The sequence below is a fragment of the Rhincodon typus genome, chromosome 8, assembly GCF_021869965.1.
Source record: "Rhincodon typus isolate 14 chromosome 8, sRhiTyp1.1, whole genome shotgun sequence".
NCBI lineage: Eukaryota > Metazoa > Chordata > Chondrichthyes > Orectolobiformes > Rhincodontidae > Rhincodon > Rhincodon typus.
In genome coordinates this window covers 66590402-66606793 of record NC_063339.1, presented here as the reverse complement: position 1 = coordinate 66606793, position 16392 = coordinate 66590402, and the positions used below count along the sequence as shown (strand labels likewise).

The 16392-nt window shown below is 41.4% G+C and overlaps 1 protein-coding gene across 1 annotated transcript in view; it reads right to left on the bottom strand.

Annotated features, from left to right (window-relative positions):
• LOC109925377 (spectrin beta chain, non-erythrocytic 1) overlaps nucleotides 1-6934 on the bottom strand; it is a 138532-nt gene extending 131598 nt beyond the window's left edge. The window contains exon 1 of the mRNA XM_048600444.1: nucleotides 6832-6934. The gene's annotated coding sequence lies outside the window, so the exon portion shown is untranslated. The remainder of the gene's footprint in view (nucleotides 1-6831) is intronic.
• Between the last annotated feature and the right edge of the window lie 9458 nt (nucleotides 6935-16392).

The following is a 16392-nucleotide window of genomic DNA, read 5'->3' as shown; positions in this document are numbered from 1 at the left end:
TTCAGCTTTTGTGATAATAATGCAGCAAGAATGGTGCAAGCACCCCTGAAAATTTCACAGCACATTCTGTCCAGCAGATGGAGGTCTTGCATGTACAAACATGCTGTAAAGCAGTATCGAGCAACTGCACATAGCGTGATTGCTCCTCGCTTTCAACAGAGACATCATGGACAGACTGTTACTTATTCAACAAGCCATCAAGTGGAATGTAGATCGAATACTCAACCGAGCAAGTAAACGGAAGCTTTGTCCGTTGTTGTGTTGTCCGAGTTTGATGAAATGAATTATATCTGCGAGTTTATTTCCTGAAAATTCTTCTGGGAGCATGAGACTTGAGCAAGTGTAACGGGTTTACAGCTGTGAATAATAGATTGGAGCTGATGCGGTGACTCACAGCTCCCGCACTTCTGCATCAAAATAAACACACAGCACACATGCATTACGATTGTCTGCAACGCCAGCTGTATTCGTCACATGCACTGAAAGGTCCTGTTGTACTGGCTGCATGTGATCATCCACTGGCACTACATTAAGCCACATTTCTGGACAAGGCACTTTAAACTCTGAAACCCCCTTCGAAGGAAGAAGGAACACTGGCGTTTCATTAATCAACCTCCAGATTTCATTTCGCAGCAGAACCATCCACAACAACTAACAACCAAAAAGATGAGTACTGCTAATATAGGGGTCGAGTATATTAATACTGAGGCATTTTTTCAAGAGTTGTCCAGTATGTAATCTTGGAGCTTATTCATTCAAATTTAGTATCGTTCTTTCACTTAAATGCTGATGCCGATGCTTCAGTTAGTACACAGCTTTAAATACATTGTAACAGTAAAGTTGCTGTTAAGAGTAGTGCAGGAACATTACCAATATAACCACAGGGACTGCAGAGAAAATCAAGGGATAGATCCTCATCTGCCTTCAAGTACAGATTGTGAAAATCATCTTAGGCTGCCGAGGACGGAAAGGGAAAGGACTATGGATGTGAAGGCTACAGAACAGAAATAATGAACAAAAATTAAAGTAAAATTACACTCCTGCCCAAAACCATAGTATTAATCTAAAAACAAGGGAAGACTGGACAGAACTGAAAGTGAAAGTCTTTGGTACCCTCTAGATTAAAGAGAAATTCCAGAGTAAAAGAGAGAAATAAGGTTTAAGTGAGGCACACTAGAACCAGCAGATCAAAAGTTCAGAGGAACATAAAACAGAAATAGAAACAGAAGGAAAGAAATGAAAAATAGAAAGAAAACTGTGAGAAAAATACGAGATTTAATCTTTCTGATATGTGCGCACCATATGTATCATAAGCGTTTGCCCAGTGTGTGCAGACACAAAGTAGCAGAGATATCATCTCTATTTTAATTGTGGGTTCACTGCATTCTAACTCAAAATTTTAGCAGCTCCAGTGATAACTTACAACATCTTAGATCCGTATATCATCACTGACATAACCAGAGCTCCCAATGGATTCCCAGCAGAATGGTAAAAAAAAGTATGACATTGACGTTATACATCAGGTAAGGTAGCCCAAGGCATGCTTCAAGGGTTGGCTTTAAGAAATGTCTTAAAGGAGGACAGTGAGGTAGGAAGACACATCGGCAGTACTCCAGAACATGGAAGAAATGCAACCAAAAGGCATGGCTACTCATGGTAGAGCATGGCTGCTCTCACTGGAATAGTCTAAAAACAACAAAGACACGGGTGAGGGTTTCAGCAAGAGATGAACTGAGACAGGCACAAAGTCAACAGAGATGATGGAGTCTGAGAGGTGACGGAATCTATATGAGGGTGACAGTAATACATATGTGTGGCGGCAGGACAAGCAGCCATAGCTTGGACTAAGGCTGCAGCTAACTGGGCTGGTGCTTGTTCCAGGGCTCAACAGCAATGAATGCAAGTTATTTCCATTTTATTTTACTCAGGCTTGTGCCACTTGGGACTTTGCATGTAGCCCAGGCTGTGGGGCATGGGAAGGCACATGTGGCCTATGATGCAGCATGTATACTGGCCCATTTGACCCGGTCATGAAGTAGGGAGGAGAGATTATGGTGCAGCTAAAAGAAACACGTGAGCACAAAGGCTCGATTTGGGAGAGCAGATAAGGCAAAGGGACGTCTCTGTCGCTGCTTGAGTTATCTTCCAGGAACTGATTGACCAGAGCTGGCCATGCAGTGCGCGGAGGTATTGCTGAGGTTCAGCTCAAGGTGAATCCACACCATTAAGACGGCCATGAGCAGAGCTGTGGAGGTTCTGCAGAAATGCACTGTTTTAGCTGAAGATTGGAATGTTTGGAACTGCTGTCATATATGAGGACTGGTGGCTAAGTCCTCCAAGAAAAGCCACAATTCTGTTTGAGGGAAGTCAGAGCTTTGACAGACTTTGTGGCTGAGATTGAAGCCATGTTTGCCTGAGATCTGGTGCAATTTATAGGTTTATGCTAACCGGAATTTGCCTGTTAATCAGTGTTTAGCTTATGTAGATTTTGGTTCGGTTGTTACAGTGTTAGAAATAATATTTGTTCATTGGTTTTCCCATTGGAGTTTTTCGGTAAATTTGATTCTTTTGCTTTGTTGAATTACATAAGAATCTTAACAGAGAAGGTCAGCTGTCTTAATTTGATCCTGAAGTCAAAAGTGACAGCAAAGCAGTCAGAAAAGTTGGGAGTGAGGTGGAGCTGGGTATCATCAGCATATAGACTAAAGGAAATGTGGTTCCTTCAGACTATATACCAAGAGACAGGAAATAAATAAAGTGACAGATCTGAACCAAGGATAAATCCATGGGAGACATTAGAGGTCATGCTGAGGGAATGGGAACAGAAGTCATTGCAAGTGATTCTCTGGCTATGATTTGATAATAAGAATTGAGGCAGTTCCATCAGCTGGATGAAAGTGGACAGAAGGGCTCTCATGGTGTAGTGACAGTGACCCAGCCTCTCAGTCAAATGGCCCACATTCAAGTCCCACCTACTCCAGAGGTCAGTAACGCCATCTCTGGACAGGTTGATTCAAATACATCCAAAACTGGACGGACACTAGAGGAGGACAGCGTGCTCAGTTAGGTCAAAGGTGGAAAGCAGGTTAAGAGGAAAAGGAGGCAAGGTTTACCTTTGTTACACTCACACAGAATGCCCTTTGTGAATTTGGTTTCGATACTAAGGCTGGTGTGGAAACATAATTGAAGGGATTCAAAGATAGAGTTCTGATAAAGATTGGAACAGATTTGAGAGACAACAGATTCAAGGACTTTGGAGAGGAAAGGGAGAATTGAGAAGGCTTGCAAAGATAGTGAGGTCAGCAGCACGTTTAAAAGAGAGATGAACAACACCATGGGAGAAAGAGCCATTTATAATATCAAATAACAAGGGGGGCAGGAGGGCAAGTTGGGTGATCAGCAGGTTAATGGGAATATGATCAAGGGAACAGGGGTTGGCTCAATAGACAAGATGAATCCAGAGCAACTGTTAGAGGACACCTGAAAGAAGCTAGCTAAAAATGTGGTACCAGGGCTAGGGCATTAAAGGAAGGTTGGGAAGCAGGCTAGTGGAGGTGAGGGGCATGGCACAAGTAACCGATTAGATTAAAGATCAGTTAATGGGAAAGAAGTTCACAAACTGCTCACACGTGTTGTTGGAATTGAAGGGAGGAGAACGGGAACAAAGGTTTAGTGGATAGTTTGCATGAGTTAAAAAGCAATCTTGCATTTCAGGATGTTACTGGAATAGTGAGTGATTTTAGCAGACAAGAGTATTCAAGACAAGTGTATTTTCAGTGATCTAATTACATCTGGTGCTTCGTTGCTAAAAAAATGCGTCTATCACATCTTTTCAAAACAGCATCACTTGGACTTAAGGGAGCAAAGATGAGGTCCATATGAAAATGAACTAAGGGAAGAGAATGTAGAGCAATAAAAATTGAGCTAAGGTTACCATACCTGCAGAAATGCTGCGCTCAATAGAAGTCCAAAGGCTATATTGTTGGGATTTAGAAACAGCAGTTGAAAGTGAATTGGTGTCATATTTTCACAGGGACAGAAACAGAAAGAAGGATTGTGAGTAATGAATGATACAAGGAAATGATCAGAGGGGTCCTTATCTGAAATTAATACAATAGAACTAGCATGACCGCAATAACATGACAAGGTCAAGAGCATGGTTGTTAATTAGTAACACAAAAAAAAATCATCCCTCACAAGGGTTTTAACTGACAATTAAAACAAAGGTGCCAAAAGTACTTTGAATATGTAGGATATTAATAAATTGGAGAGGGTTCAGAAAAGATTTACCAGGATGTTGCCAGGAATAGATGGTTTGAGTTATATAAATAGGCTGTATAGCTAGGACTTTTTTCACTGGACCATAGGAGGTCGAGGGGTGACCTTATAGACCTTATAAAATCATGTGGACATTAGATAAGGTGAATATCCAAGTCCATTTCCCTCGGGAGGGAGGAGTTCAAAACTAGGGGGCATTTTTTAAGGTGAGAGGAGAAAGTTTTAAAAAGGACATGAGGGGCAACTTTTTTTCACACAGAGAGTAGCTCGTGTGTGGAATGAAATGCCAGTGGAAGTAGTGAATGCAGGCACATTTACAACTTTTAAAAGACATTTGGATAACTACATGAAAAGGAAAGTTTGGAGGAATATGGGCCAAATGCAGAGAAATGGAACTAGTTTGGTTTGGGAACATGGTCGGCGTGGACTAGTTGGAATGAAGGGTTTGTTTCCATACTGTATGATTCTATAAATGCTCAGTTGCTCAGTTTAATGGACATTATGTTACAAAAGAAAGCATAAAATTTGGTTTTTTATATATATATATATATACACACATACACTTATAAACCAATATAATGGCAAGCCTTGCATCAGAATGAAATAACTTGATTATCCACTGAAGTCATTGGGATGTGAGAGGGAACAAGATATAATTTTCAATGCTTTACTTTTACATAATGCAATTGTCAGGGCACAAACAAAATCCAAGGATTGGAAAAGCAAGTAACGGCCTCTTTGTAATTTGGCGACTGTGCTAGCATTTCTAGCAGGTGTAACCTTAAAGTTTTTGAGAAGATTTACCTCAGTTGTAACCTTGCTAGATTCTAGAATTGGTGTGGAGGTGGTTTGATACCCAAATAAGGATCACTTACAGGAGAACTATTTGTACTTCAACAATCCGGGCTTTCAAAATATTTTCCATCATTGTCCAATGGAGAGTAGGCAATGGCTTAGTGGTATTATCGCTGCACTATTAATCCAGAAACTCAGTTAATGGTCTGGGCACCAGGTTTGATTCCCGCCATGGCAGATGGTGGAATGTGAATTCAATAAAACAAAATCTGGAATTAATAATATACTGCTCACCGTGAAATCATTGCCAATTGTTAGAAAAGCTCATCTGGTTCACTAATGTTCTTCATGCAAGGAAATCTGGTCTGGCCTACATGTGACTCCAGACCAACAGCAATGTGGTTGACTATCAACTGCCTTCTGAATTGGCCTAGCAAGCCATTCAGTTGTACCAATCGCTACAAAGTCTCAAAGAAATGAAACCAGATAAATGACCTGGCATTGCGGTTCAAGAAGGCAGCTCACCACCACCTTCTCAAGGGCAACTAGGGACAGGCAACAAATGCTGGCCAGCCAGCAATATCCACATCCCACAAATGAATACAAAAAAATTAAAACTGTCCATTTATAATTTATCTGATTGCATGAAGAGAAACAGTAAACAGTCAAATAAAAGCAAAAAAAAAAAAGCTGTGGATGCTGGAAATCTGATTGAAAAACAGAAACTGCTGGTGAAACTCAGCAGGTTTGGCAACATCTTTAAAGAGAGAAAGACTGAAGGTTCAATTCAGACTTGAAACATCAATTCCACAGATGCTGCCAGACCTGCTGAATTTCTCCAGCACTTCCTGTTTTCATTAATTGCTGGTCACCCTGCCACGTAGATACTTTCAGCTCCACCCCTCAACAATGGACAAGGGAAGTAGCTACAGTGAACAACGCAGCTGTACTTCTTTCCCCTGACCCCAGAAGTGTTTCCACTAAAAGGTTTAAAGTAACTTTTTACAGCAGCAGGCTGCATGATGCATTTCTGTCCTCTCATGCAGACAGGATCTCTTATTTAAGTCAGACTCTCACAGCACAATTGGAATTACATAATGCTAGTCAGCCAGATTTCCCAAAGGTCAGCGGCTAAATGGAATTAGGAGCAGTTAGATAAAGCTGTCAAGTGCTTTTTACAGCACTGCTTGTGAGCCAGGTGGAGCAGGAGTTCTCTTCCTGGCCTCTAAAGCAAACCTATGCCCATTACATCCTCATACCACTGCCACGATTACACAGCTCCCTCTTCAAAGACACCAGTCTTTGCCTCCAACCCTGCTTGTTGGCATGGTTTAATAACCACTAAATACCCAGATCATTTCCAAATGGCAGGGATCCTATCCTACGTACAGCCTTATCTGGACATTGGAGGTCTCCATCGTGGCTTCTCTGAGTTGATCTCAACAGGTCGCTCACCATCCTATTCACTTTGTTTACCGTTCCCCCAAACCATTTGACATGCTGAGTCATGAATCAATTTGGATACTCTTTGTCCCCTAACTGCATCACATTTGACTTCCAAAGCGCAGTTCCCTGTAGCTATTGAAAATCCATCCATCTAGAATCTTACCTGTTGCTGTTCAACCCACAGTGAGGAGGTTGAAACTCCTCCACTCTTAACAAATACATGTGATAACTTGCAGCAATTTATGTGAAATTACAACTGACTAAGAAGCACATGTTTACAGGATGTTGATAAAAAGATCTAGTCATGTCTACCTTGTGACCATAGCAGCAAGTGAAATTCCAAGTTTCCAACAGGACAGCAACATGTTCCCACAGGCACTGGTGTGAAGGAGACATCAACGCGACACAAATGACATGTGATAGTTTGAATTGCTAAAGTCAGGCTTCATTGGTCATTTTAAATTGTGGGCAGGTCACCACTGGAAGGTTGAATGATTACATCTGCTGTGTCACATTTTTCGACAGCAAGACGGAATCATTTGAAGGGTATTGGCAGAAACTCCTTTTCAACAAAAAGTTTCACTCTGAAGTTTTATACATTTGTTACTCCACTGAACAATTTTAATGCTAATGATCCTTAAAAGAGTCACCATAAAAATCTATATCTCCATTTTAAATGCATGTAAAACTCTGGAGCTGTCCCTGAGACTAACAACTGCCATGAGTATGTATATCAGTTAATGATGATACATACTGTAACTGCCACAAGTAGGAGTAAAGTGGTTTAGGATTTCTAAGAAAAAGTATGTGAAGGTGTGGCTTGTCGATAACGGTATCAGTAAATTCATTGCCAATGCGCAGTATGTTAAGGGACCAGATAGATAAAGACTGTTACATTCCAGAAGCACTTACTACAGCATACTACAGGCTGCTTTCTGTACAACACTCAAGACTCACTCCAGCCCTGGAATTAGGGTTAGACCACTGGTGTCACCTCAGCTGCTGAATTCCTGCCTCCTTGTCTTTAAATATCTCAGATACTGCTTTATCAGCAGCAGCTGTTAACCATCCCAGTCCCTGCATGTCAAACATGGCAGGTCAACGCTGCAAAAATTATTCACTTGGTCATCTTTAAAATATGCAACCATTCATTCCTTGTTAATCCGTGGCAGCACTTGAGGTCGTGCTACAAGTTCCCATTCGATATACACCAGGCACAAACAGCAAAGCACCTTCACTTCTCCAACCTGAATGAAAAGTTAACACTATGTCTGCCTAAAATAATGTCTCAATGGTTTGATGACAAGTACAGCCTAATTAACTCAAGAAAGGCTTTGGGTGGTTGGTTGTTTTTGCCTGTTAATGGAACTGAATAATTTGGCAATACATGTCACATCACCTGAATGAGAGAAAGGGAGCTTTGAAGGCATTTGATTACGCATGCAAGTTAGAAAATGGACCGTGGTGCATTCTCAGCGCTCGAGAGAGACTGCCAATTTCTGAAACAGCTGCAAAAACAACGCAGCAACCATTGATTTCAGCAAATCCATAGGAATGGGAAACACAACGTACAACAAGTGCTTTTTTCTCATGCTTGCAATATGACTGTTGCTGCCAAGACCAGAAGTTAATAACCACACCTATTTACTATGAGACAATATTCTCTCCTTGGTTAACTGCAGTGTTATTTGCTTGTAGCCATTCAAAAGATATAAATGCCTTGCTCGGTTAATTAGGAATCAACCACATTGCTGTGGATCTGGAGTCGTACGTCAGCTAGATCAGGTAAGGCATAAGATTTCTCTTCCTAAAAGTCAATATTGAACCAGTCATGGTTTTACGGTAATCTAAAGGTTTCTTGGTCACTTTTACCAATACCGGCTTTTCATTACTTCCAGATATTTTAGCTTTATTTAAATCTTCAAACTGCCCTGATGGGATTTAAACTTTCATTCTCTGAATTACCTGTCCAGTAACACAATCGCTGCACTACTGTAATCACTGGTAGAAACATTTGTCATTGATTTCCACAAAATGTTGCCTAAAAACTTAGACAACAAACTACTGAAAACGATGAAAAGCTAAAAATCTAAAGAACCAAAGGCATTCACAGAGAAACGCGAAAGTCTGCAAAGGAAATAACAGTTGCAGGTAATAAAATTACAAGCACTTGTGCAAAAGCAGGCTATTTATTCCATCATATTGCATCCAAACTGAGCATCTAATTGTTTTTCTTAAATTACTCAATTGTACCAGCAAGTCCATTCCAAGTGATGATTATTCTCGGTATGAAGATTATCCTGACATTAGTTCTAAAGTTGCCACTTATTAGTTTGAATTGATGTTCCCTTTGACCACAAAAGATGTCGAAGCAATGGGAAAGTGATGTACCAAAAAAAAACATAACCCTCAAGATACAGATGATGTGACTGCATAATCCTATCAACTATTAAATAAATTACAGCGATCATGTGCCAGATGTATAAAGCCATCACCATATGCACACATTCAAATACTACCAGCAAATGGTTATGATAAGTGTTTCAAGAAACTATTCTGCATTTGACCCATTTCATATTCCTCAGCCTTTATGGTTCTGATCAAGTTTCTCAATGGTACACACTATTTGCTGAACTGAGAAAATGAGCTGCTAACTTATTCCCCAGTCTCTTCCAATGCCAGCCTGGCTTTCTAAACACATCTGAACAGAGTGAACCATTTATGTATTGATTTTTTTTTCTCCTTATGGTGTCAAAGCACTACTGACCAACTGCCCCCTGCAATATGTCTGATTCAATAGTTCTGATCAAACTTGGGTGGGGGCTTTGTGTGTGTGTGTGTGTGTGTGTGTGTGTTTTTTTTGTGTGCACGTGCTTTGTGTGTGTGTGTGCGCGCGCGCGTGCGCTTTTTGTGTGTGTGCTTTTTTTTGCGTGTGTGTGCTTTTTGTGTGTGTGCTGTGTGCATGTGAATACTATTTTTCTACATACACTACACAGATTAACACTGCCTTACATTTAATTTCTGTTGAACATTTCTATGAGTTTACAATTCCATAATTAACCTAGCATACAGCTACGACATTCAAGGCTGGAGTAGGCAGCAAGTTCATATCCCAGCATACGTGGGGTCTGGAAATGGCCTCATTTTTATGTTGGAGGGGAGTCTCAGGCCAAAATCTCCAAAGAATCACAACCTGTTTTGCTAGTGTAAGGGGTATTTTGGGCAATATCCATAGGAGTCCACAGACATCGGCAAGTGGTGAGAGAAGGGGTGCCCTCAGTAGCCCATCATGGCCTGGAGACTGGGGATGCGAAGGGCAAAGGAGCATTTCTGGCCCCCATAGAAACCAATAAGAGCAAATTCTGGCCATCCTGGGCCTCATCTGGCCCACATCCTGTTTGCCAGAATGTATACTCGGGAAGCTCTGGTCAAATTACAATTACAACAAGGTTCCAACTGAATCAGAGCACAATGATCTTGTAATATTTAATAGGACCTCCTTTGTCTGCAGCGTTGAATTGAATTGAATTAGCTTTATGGTCACATGCACTGTGTGCAGCGAAAGGTCTATGACACTACTTCAGCATCATCTTAGGTACATAGGTACCTAGGTACAGCTTCTTCAGTTCCAAGATTAGTTACAGTGTAACAACGTCAGCAACACACAGCGGCTACTCACAGAGTAGCTAGGTACAATCCTTAGTTACAGAATAGAGAAATTAAGGAAAAAAATTACATTACAGCTACACAGAGTTTAACCAGAGATCAGAAAAACAAGAAGCAAAGTTAAAAAGATAAACATCACATTCTCTCTCCAAGGGCTGTCCGCAGCAAACCAGTGCAGGGGGCGCTCCTCACTGTCTGATTGTTGTCTGCCCCCCCTCTGCTCCACACCGGGGCCCTTTTCCCCACCCCGCTCCACACCGGGGCCCTCTGCCTGCCCCCCACACCTGCTCCACACCGGTGCCCTCTGCTCCCCTAATCTGCTTCACACCGGGCGGGGCCCTTTTCCGCATCCCGCTCCACACCGGGGCCCTCTGCTCCACACTGGGGGCTCTCTTCCCCCACGCCCCACACCAGGCCTCTGCCCCCGTGCTCCACACTGGGCCTCTGCTGCTACACAAGCACTTTTCATGCCTCCTGAAATCCAGGAGTAAACTGGTAATGTGTATAATGAAAGGGAAATACTTTGTCCCTTATTAATTGCCCTTATCATCTACACACGATAGTCCCATAGCGCAGGCGAGAGGTGCTGGGGTGTCTAAAAGTTAGGCTAAGATTTGTCAATGATCTTGCACCAAGCACGTTCAAGGTGTCAGAACATATTACATTCACTGAATGGTACCTTATATAGATGTTCAGGATAACTATGCTGAATCAGTTGTAAAGTAAGTTATATGTGTAACTTGATGTGTAAAATTAATGCATGTGTACTCAAATAAATGCTGATGCTCAGCCTTGGTATTTATTATTAGTTGCCTTAAACATTCTGCTGACTACAGGTACCCAATGTTGCCACATGCTGCCTTTCAAACTGAAACTCAGCAAACACAAGGGCATCTTCTTATAATTTGTTTTTCAAGGTGTTGCGAACAGATGCAGGAAAAAACAAGAGGATGCCAGATTTCATCTTTGATTTAAAAGAACATACATCAGTTTAAACAACTGAGAGCAAACCGACAACCAGCATCTCTTTCTCTCTCCCCCATCACAGATGGGCTGAGAGAAAAGTGTTTCATTTACAGTATTTCAATATGTTCTCAGGGTGATTTTTCCTTGATTATCTACCAATAAAATTTTGATCTAGGCGATTCCTGAATCTTGAAGTGTTTACTGTGAATTTGTGCTATATTTTTTCCCTTAATAACCCTCTCTATTCAGCAAATAAACAGAAACATACAGCATAATTTATAAAGGGTAAACTAAGTTTTCACTCAGACAGTCTTCATCCAGTCCAATTTGTTCCAATCTGACCTTTTTACACTGCCCATTTGCAAGACTGGTATGCCATTTACTGTGTTTAAAGCAACGCTAGAACTGCGCTATTTTTGAAAGTCACATTCAATCTGAAACATTAATTCTGTTTCTCTCTCCACAGGTGCTGCTGGGCCAGCTGAGTATTTGCAGCAGTTTCTATTTTTGTAGACTGAGAGGACAGTCAAAAAACAATCCTAACAATGAACAGCAGTGGTTACAGAAGCAAATTAGAATTTGCCAATTCCACTTCAGCAATTCCAATTTAATGTCTTTCTTCACTTCTTTCATTTCCCCATTATCCCCACTTTTACTTTTCATCTTATGCTTCATGCTCCTTCACTCCATAATACCTTGCTTCTCTGCGCAGCTGCAGTTTTCATTTCCTAATTTCCTTCCTGCCCTAACTCACTTGACCACTTTTACTTCTAAATCTTTGCTGTGTCTGTTGCTTCACAGCCTTGTCTTCGCTGGATTAGAGTCATAGAGATGTAGAGCACGGAAACAGGCCCTTGGTCTGATTCATTCATGCCAACCTAAATAAATCTAGTCCCATCTGCCAGCATTTAGCCCATATCCCTCTAAACCCTTCCTATTCATATACTCATCCAGATGCCTTTTAAATGTTGTAATTGTACCAATCTCTACCACTCCCGCTGGCAGCTCATTCCACACTCGCACCACCCTCTGCGTGAAAAAGTTGTCCCGGAGGTCTCTTTTAAATCTTTCCCCTCTCATCTTAAACCTATGCCCTCTAGTTTTGGACTCCCCCATCCGGGGGAAAAGACCTTAGCTATTCACCCTATTCATGACCCTCATGATTTTATAAACCTCTATAAGGCCACCCCTCAGCCTCCGACGCTCCAGGAAAAATAGACCCAGCCTATTCAGCCTCCCTCTATAGCTCAAACCTCCCAACCCTGGCAATATGATAAACTAACCTCCACTTCAACAGCGCTATGGAGAATTCGATTTGACCAAAATTGTTAGACTAGGAAGCTTTACACTGAATACAATAGCCGTGAATGGTAGGGCTGTGGTAATGTTATTGATTAGCATTCCTGAAGTTGGAGCTGACGCTCCATAGAACAAGCTCACTTCCCACTGGCACAGTTTCAGATTTTGCATGCAGTTAATTATTTGTGCCCATTAATGGAACTGAATAATTTTGCAATAAATACCACACCATCTTAAATGGGGGTAAGGAAGCCATGAAGGTATTCATTCTGCATACCAGTTAGAAAATAGAAAGCAAAATTTTCTCATTACTTTTGGATACATAATTTGATTGAAAGAAAATTGGAACTGAAAAGCTGGGTTCATTTAAAAGCTTTTAGATAGCCATGAGAATTCAACAGGTTTACTAATATCTTTGGGCAAGGAAACTGTGATCCTTACCCAAGCTGATCCATCCACAGCTTCAAGCCCACATCAATATGATTAACTCTTAAAAGTGGCGTGAAGGCTTACACCCCACTGAGATGCATTGAACCTATACTTTGTGCTTGATGCTTTCAGTGCAATTTGGGATGGACAACATATATTGGCCTTGTCAGTGATGCACTAATCTCAAGAATTAATAAAATTCACTAACTCTGTCTGAATTGTGTCTCTGCAGTACTTACGCTGAGACCTTAACCTGTTAAGAAAAGATTAATGTTTTTCCTAAAGCAGCAGAAAAGGAGAAAGAGACGCTTCATTGCAATTTGAACAAGTTAAGACAGATGAAGCATAATGTGGATAAAAGTGAGGTTATCTACTTTGACAGCAAAAACAGGAAGTCTGACTATTATTAGAATGGTAATACATTGGGAAAGGGGCAAGTGCAACAAGCCTGAGTGTCACTGAAAGCAAAAGTGTAAGTGGAGTAGGAAGTGAAGAAAGTAAATGGTATGTTGGCCTTTATAGCCTGAGGATTTGAATACAGGAGCAGGAATGCCTTGCCGCAATTGTACAAGGCATTAGTGAGACCACACCTGGAGTACTGTATGCAGTTTTGATCTCCTTACCCGAGGAAGAATGTTCTGGCTACGGAGAGACTGCAACATAGGTTAACCAACTGATTCCTGCAGGACTAACATGTGAAGATAGACTGGATTGGTTAGGACTATGTTCACTGGAGTTTAGAAGAATGAGAGGAGATCTCATGGAAAACTATAAAACTCTAATTACAGGACTAGACGCAGGCAGGATTTTCCTAATAACCGAGGAGTCTGGAACCAGGGGTCACAGTCTAAGGATACAGGGTAGGACATTTAGTTGTGAGACAAGGTGAAATTTCTTTAGTAGTGAGTGGTGAGGCTATGGAACACTCTACCACAGAAAGTGATTGAAACCAAACTATTGAATATTTTCAATAATCGCTTGGATATAGTTCTTGGGATTAAAGGGATCAAAGGATGTGGAGAGTAAGCAGGAGCAGGGTACTGATTTAATGATCAGCCATGATCATTTTGAATGGTGAGCAGGCTTTAAGGGCCAAATGGCCTACTCCAGCTCCTATTGTCTATGTTCTATGCTTCTAAAGGTGAAATTACCACACCTTTAAGTGCTTAAACACTGGTACACTGTGGAATAATTCCACGGCCTACAAATTTTTTGAAGATATTCTGACTTTAGAGGCCAGGTAATGAGGTTGTGCACTGAGAGAAACATACAAGCCTATTCGGAAACAAGCAGATATTTGCTGCGTAACTGTACAAATATGGGATCTCTTTGGTTTATCGTTTTTCATAGCAACACGGACTTCTACCTGCATAACTTATAAAGCAAAACAGGTTGCCATTATCAAGAACTCAGCAATCACCTTAGTTGTTCAGGGGATTCTGAAATGCAAACGAATGTAGATCAGATGAGAAATAGGAGACAACAATGTGAATGGATTGAAGGTTTGAAAACTCTGAGGACAGGTATTGGCAAAGTCAATGCAGACAAATGGTGCACCACAGAAACAAGAGATGCACAGTATCAGAGTCAGAAAAAGAATGAAAACACGAGGAGCAGAAGTCAGGTTAGACATTCTTAAAACAGATGAGTAATACATTTGCAGAATATGTCAGCAGAAGAAGGCAATTCAATCACTCACGTAAATGGGTTCAAGAATCAACAGGATGTATTTCTACACAGCGATAAATATGTAGTAGCATTCTGTGCGCATGTAGGCAATTTGATAGGGAGAGTAACCCAAAAGGATGGGCTTGCTTAACTCGGAGCTCTTTCTCGTCACTAAAGCTCTTGTGGAATCAGGCCGTCTGCTCTATTTTTAGGACACTCCATGTGTACTCACAGAACGCTGTAAAAAAGGTCAACTTTTCAATTTTTACAGATTAAAATCAGGAATTTGTATTAATGCATTAACTTGTACAAAATAGCATAAAGAGAGATTAACCCACTTACCCTGGCCAACAGATTGCAGAGTGGAGGCAGAGAATTCAATAAGGTTTAAAACTGGAGCAGGAATTGCAATGAGAGGTTAATGTTCACTCATTGCTTGTGATCTCAGTGTTAAATAGCTGATTGGCTGCATGCCTGAGCAAAGAGCGAAAAATCGTCAAAGGCCAGTGACACTTCAAGCTACTCTGTACTTCCCAAAGGGTGCTTACACCTCTCAATAGTAGAGGCGATGCTGGAATCAGTTAAAACTGAGAATGCAAGCTGGAAGAATACTGAATGATGATGTGACATGACAAGGAAGCAGGTTCCATTATCTTCCAAAGCTGCACTGGAGAGTATAGGGAAGAAGGTGCAGTCAGAACTGTCACCTATCCACAGAAGACCAGGAAGCCCTCCAAAGAGACTCTTACGACACAATGGGAGAAGATAGCTGCGCCAGTCAATTCCAGGATGTCACCCTAAGGCCTTGGAAGCAGTGCCACAAAAAGTTCGATGATCTCATAGGAGTCATCATGGTTAGAAAATGAAATTTCAAATGTCATATCGTACCAACTGCCCCAGCAGCCTGACATATTGCTCAATGCACCACACTCCATCAACGTCTATCAATCACAACTCAAATCTAACATCTACAGCTCTACTTCACCCTCACATACTTCACATAGCTACAAGCCTATAACCTCACCTCACAAAACACATAAACTGCCGCTACTCAATCGTGACAGGCACATTACCCAAAGTCAATGCACCCGCAGTCACAAAACACACTTCTCTCTCAATTGCTGGGCAAGGTGGTACAGAACCTGAGGTAGTACACCATCACAGGGACAGGAATCCCTGCACATTCACACAGCTGGGAAGGAGATGACACTCACTATAATCGGTGCACCAATGACTGAAGCTGTGGCCAATGACACTGATACCATTGGGGATGGTGGTATGATCATAGCTACTCCTCCACCCACACCCTACTTTTATCCACATTCCACAAAATCTATTCATTTCCATGTTGCTGATGATACAACCATGCACCTCCAGATCTCACCTCCCCCACCACTGACACCCATTTCCCTCACTCCCATCTAAATCCCCTTTCAATTACCCAGCAGCTGTATCTGGCTGGGAACCGGTGGGTGAGAAAGTTAGAACAGCAGGAAGACAGTGACAAGGAGAAAAGATACCGGCGCTCACTCTCAAGATTCTCAGCCTCTACGTATACAGTGGCACAGCCACTAATCTAAACAGCCGTGCCATTGATCAAAAACATGGACACACTCTTTCCAACAAACAATTCAGGGCATTTCTTTAATCATAACAGCCCCATCACACATGCCTGTTGTCAGACAGACTTCAGAACGGGTTGTATAACTTCCCTAACTTTTACTAAAATAAAGGCACTGACTCAAAACACACCAGTCTTGTAAATATCATAATTACAACACAGTCAAAAGCTTTGTCTTGAAAGATCATCTGGAGTTGTATTCACTTATAATGCAGTTGGATTAA